Source organism: Tenrec ecaudatus, chromosome 15, assembly GCF_050624435.1.
Source record: "Tenrec ecaudatus isolate mTenEca1 chromosome 15, mTenEca1.hap1, whole genome shotgun sequence".
NCBI lineage: Eukaryota > Metazoa > Chordata > Mammalia > Afrosoricida > Tenrecidae > Tenrec > Tenrec ecaudatus.
Genome location: NC_134544.1, coordinates 45,359,340 through 45,364,648, shown reverse-complemented (window position 1 = coordinate 45,364,648; position 5,309 = coordinate 45,359,340). Strand labels below are relative to the sequence as shown.

Below are 5,309 nucleotides of genomic sequence, written 5' to 3'. Positions count from 1 at the left end.
AACTATACATCTTAGAGAACAATGAGTCATGAACACTAGAAAGCTTAGAAAATTATTCATTTGAAATGGGTAGAGGTAGTTTACCATGTTTGTGTCTGCTTTTGTTTAGATGGAAGAGAATACTATTTAAATTTTTACTCCTTTTGCTTTTTTGTATAAGGATTTAAAAATTATATTCAATATTCTTCAATCATTCAAACGAAGTATTTGCAAAAACACCTCTGCTGATGACATTACTTCAATGTGTCTTCTTTGATCTTATTTGCTAAAATTAGAACAGAATACGTAAATCTAAAAAATAGCTTTATCATTAGAACCATTTTCTCCAGATTAAATTCTAGCTTGCTTATGAAAAACCTAATAAACCTACATATGGGTCCATGAAATGTCATAACTGTGATGGTCCTGACTATGTGACCAGTGTGTGTGTCAAACTGATTGACCCCCCCACCATTTCCCCCCCCACAAAATAGCACTGGTTCAATGTAGGAAAGGAAAGAACCTGCTTTTTCACACAATGCCAAACCTTGAACAGTTCCAGTTTCAGCCTAATCACACTGCCCTTAAAATTTCACTCTGCTTGAATAATGAAAACGGGTGATATGAAAATTGTATGAAACTAGCATGCTCCGGGACAGGTAGGGTAGGATGTAATTACATATGCTTCAACAGCAGGAGCAATGTGCTGTAACAAAGGCTTTTAAGGTGACAGAAGTTAATTGCACAGGTTTCAGGACAGAAGAAAATGTATGTGAAGAAGCAACGGGAAAGGACCCGAACCCCAAGAGGGTGCCGGATTCCGAAATTTGAGAGAATGAGGATTTTTTTTTCCAAACTAAAAATGGACATAAAAAGGTAAATGGTGAGCTACTTTTACATACAGAGAAATAAAAAAGGAGAATCTGGGCTGGGCGTCTGTCTGTATTTCAAGCAAGGCTTCCAAGCATAAAGTCCTTTATGATATACCTGCATATCAAGAGGACAGCTTCCCAGAAACCAGGCTCCGATGCTTCCCTAGTGACACCGGTCCACGAGGCAGCTCGGTAAGAAATAGCCCATTTTCCTGCAATGGCTCTAATGACGGTGGCATCTATCTTGGACTACGTATTGTGGAGCCATAGGAAGCAGGATGCATTCAGTCTTGTCTCCAGCTGAAAAACACAAAGCTTTTGAAAGAGACCCGTTGGGTGGCATTTCTCTAATGAAGACTGAATCACTTTTGGCAAGCGGTGTGAGTTTGTCACAAAGAAAAGAAAGGAACTGTACCTGAAAGTAGGTGTCAATTGAAAATGCAATTTTGAAAAGGAAAAAGAGTGTAAGTTGTGTTATCCGTTTCGATCCTATCCATCTTTCCCAGAGGGCTACCTTTTTATCGAGCTATTTGGACATGAGCTACTATGCTCGCTCCTAGTGGGTGTACAATAAACACAATATCTGACATACGTTTTCTTCGGGTCCTGGGTGTGTTCAGGAGGAATATTTGCTAAATCACCTAAAAAGAGTACTCTTGGATTTTGTACATCCATGGTCTCTTCTGCAACGTGGAGAGGTGGAGGCATTGTTTTATCAAGACTGATGTTACAAGGTGCAGCCCATGCTCAAGGATATTGCCATTAGTTCTTTAATTGGGTCTAATAATTAATTGTATCACATTAAAATGCTTAATAAAGACTGAGGTTTGTTCAGAGAATGAAGGTTTATTGCTGAATTTTATGCATAATTCAAATATATCAATTTAATTGCTCATTCTACCCTATTCTCGAAGCACTTCATTTTGATTAGCTAAATGTGTTTTGAAGACATTTCTTCAGTTTGCAGAAAAAGTCAAAATGTCTCCTAAGCCAGAATGTAAACATAAACACTGAATCATTTAATAAATATCTGTCAGCAATTTACAATCCTATAACCTCATTTCAAATTAAAATCTCTTAATGCTCCATCATTCTCCCCAAGGGAGATCAGCTTAGAATTCTCAAGGCAAATACAAATTTCTCCTCTAGATTGAATTTAATCCTGATTTCTCATTAGAAGGCTTAGAGTAACATGATGTAATCTGCTTTCTGCATTATGGACAGCTGTGTTGATTTCCTTTCAGATCAGACCTGTTAAAGGTACAGCTATTATCATCTAACTTTTTAAAATTGTAAAATAAATTCCAGAATTTATGTGCTTGTAAAACTTTCTTATACCTTTGCAGAAGAAATTTCACTTAATTCTATATTTGGTCAATTTCATTTTAATTTACCAGTCTTCTGTTATGTTAACAAAGCATAGTATTTAGGAAGGAAAGCATAATTCTGATATTACTTGTCTTCATAATGTCTTCAATAAGTAAATCTTGCACATACATGAAAGTTCAAAAGGGCCATACCATTCTTATGCATCATATACAACAATATTTGAGAGAATCATGGAGGGAGAATTGCTGGAGGGAATTTCATCTCTCGACCATGTCACTCTCTAGTCAAGAGGGTACTGAAGTCATAATAGGAAGACATTTTGAAAGAGACCTCCAAAGAAATCCATTCACTAGCCTATTTCTAAAAGGTTCTCCTTTATCTATTTAGAAAACCCTGCATGGTGTAAAAAATAGTCCCTTTGTTATTTTCTGGCATTGAAGAAGAATATTAACAACAATTTCATAATAATGATCTTTCTCAGACCATGCATCTTGAAAAGAAGACAGAGAACCAGTTCATTGTTGCATTAACTGCAATTGGCTGCCGTTCTATTCCAGATCAGGCAAAAGTAAAGACCTCCAAATAAAATAACAGCTCATGTGACTGCAGAGAAGCAAGGTGCCTGACTCCATCACATCCCTGTTGTTTTAATAAGAGAAAGCTTATAGCAGATAGCTTCCCACCACCTACAGATAGGAATAAGCCCAACTCACAAACAAACAAAAGCCAAACACATTGCCATTGAGTCGATTATGAGATTACCACTCAGACAGACCCTATAGAACAAAGTAGACCTGCTTCTGTGGGTTTCCAAGACTATAGTCTTTGATGGGAATGGAAAGCCTCATCTTTTTCACATGGAAAGGCTAGTGGTTTTCAACTGCTGACCTTTGGGTTAGCAGCCTCTTATTGCTTTTCCTACATTGGCCACATTTCCGTACGTTTTAGAGTTTAAATTGTAAGCAACCTGGTGTGCAAAAGATTTTGTATGACCCTGGAGGGCCAAAATCTATTTTCAGGGTCCCCAGCTAGATTAAGCCTCCATTGAATTCCTTCTGATTATGAACAAAGGATGTAGACAATCTTGCCCTCAGTCAGAGCACATTGGAAAGTATATTATTTCCACCCAGCTCCACCCAGTGTAGGGAGGGGCAGTCTCTCATAGGGGCTTGCCTGGGTTTGTCCTTGATGGAGGATGTCTGGGAACAAGGAAGAGGTGCTCAGTGTTTACTGGTGAATAATTATAAATCCATCTATGATAAACAATAAAAGGTTCTCCTGGATTTACAAGTAACTGATTGATACAATTAAACATCCCAAATATTTAACCGCATGTTTGCAATGTCATTTGCAATATCACATGGGCAATTTGTGTATATTCAATTCTAAGTTCAGGCAATTTCAGACTAACTTCCTGGGTAAAAGGCTTAGTGTCTTCTGTGCTAAATAATGTCACTGTTGCTGAACTAGCTCCTGCAGCCAGTTTCCTTCTTGCTAGGATTAAGACTTGTGTTTTCAAAATTATTTGTATACACACTGCAGTAAAATTAGGGAACTATGGCACAGCCTTGCATTAACTTGCACCAACACTAAGGATGCTCGTATTCACTTCTGACTCCTGGAATCTGGAACCTTTCTTCTACAGGCTTACAGAACAACCTACAGGTTTCTCCATTCTCAGCTGAATTTTATGACTTTTAATACTTTGCTTAGTTAGATCCACAGCATACCCTCTCCTCACTTCTAAACATAATAGTTAGGTTCCAAAGACCAGGTAATTATGCAAAGTTGGTGTTAGGTGAGACTGAAGGATGGCTACCTCATACTATCAAATTAAGGATGACTATATCATTGCACAATTGCCAAAATACACAACGGCTAAGTCATTGAGAAGTTTGTCTTAGTTTGGCTAATTTGTTACATAATCTTAAGTACCATAGCTAGTGTTAACACTTGCATTACATTTCAACATTTATTACTGCCTATTGCATGTTGTTAATGTGAAAAATAGTGGGTGTTTTAGTAGTGTCTTCAATGTGAAATGTCAACTAATCAGGTAGTTGATGAATTAGGATAGGAAGTATCTGCTAGTGTTTCCCTACCTGGTTAGTCTGATTCTTAGCCTGGTTGGCCAGAACTATTGTCCCCTAAGCCCCTAGCATAGCAGAGATTGATTTCTACCTTTACCTAGACATTGCTGCCAATCCCTCCTTCCTTTGATCCCAAAGAGTCATGCAATGATAAACATAAGCCAATGCTAAGAAGTACCTACGGTCCTATTAATGATACCCAATTAATTGAGCTGAAAGGAGCACAACAGAATGTGGAAATTATAGAACCAACGCATTAATATCACATGCAAGTCACATTTTGCTAAAGATAACTTAAAAACTGTTGCAGCGATATATTGATATGGAACTGCCAGAAATTCAAGGCCAATTCAGAAGAGGAAATTTCAGAAAGAGATATCGTTGAAGAAATCAGATGAAAATTGGATAAAATTAGAGAATCCCAGAAAGATGTTTACTTATATTTTATTGACTTGGTAAAGGCATGAACCTTTTTGAATCACAACAAACTACGGGTGACATTTCACATTGAAAAGAATGGGAATCCCAGAACACTTCATAGTGATTATGAAGAAACCGTACATGGATCCAGAGGAAACTCCTGTAGGAGAATCAATGGACACTTGAATGATTTAACATTTGTAAAAGGTGGGATTCAGGATTTCATCTTTTCACCATACATATTCAGATTCTGTGCTGAGTAGAAAACACAGCATCGGTTTAGAGGAAGGCTCATTAACAAGCCAGAATCTGCAGATGGCACGACTTGGTTTGACACACTGGCTGATGAAGGATCAAAGACCATCATCTATGGTTTGGATTATAGCTCAATGTAAAGAAAGCAAATTTTCTTGAACGAATAAGCAACATGGTGATAAACACAAAAAATACTGAACACACTTACCTGGCAGGGGAGACACCATGATCATAAAGGTGGTTTTCCCAGAGCGAGGCTCATCCCTTGCACTCCGGATGTGCTGACCCCTGTGATTTCCCCAAATGTGGGAAACTCGACTGCAGAATTTGTGGTAGTGGGGGACTGTATTCCCGCTCTCCCCTG

The 5,309-nt window shown here is 38.0% G+C and overlaps 1 non-coding gene across 1 annotated transcript; it reads left to right on the top strand.

Annotated features, from left to right (window-relative positions):
* The first annotated feature begins 5,145 nt into the window (after nt 1–5,145).
* Nucleotides 5,146–5,309, top strand: LOC142428486 (U1 spliceosomal RNA). Its single transcript, XR_012780385.1, has one exon. It is a non-coding gene; the product is annotated as a U1 spliceosomal RNA (small nuclear RNA).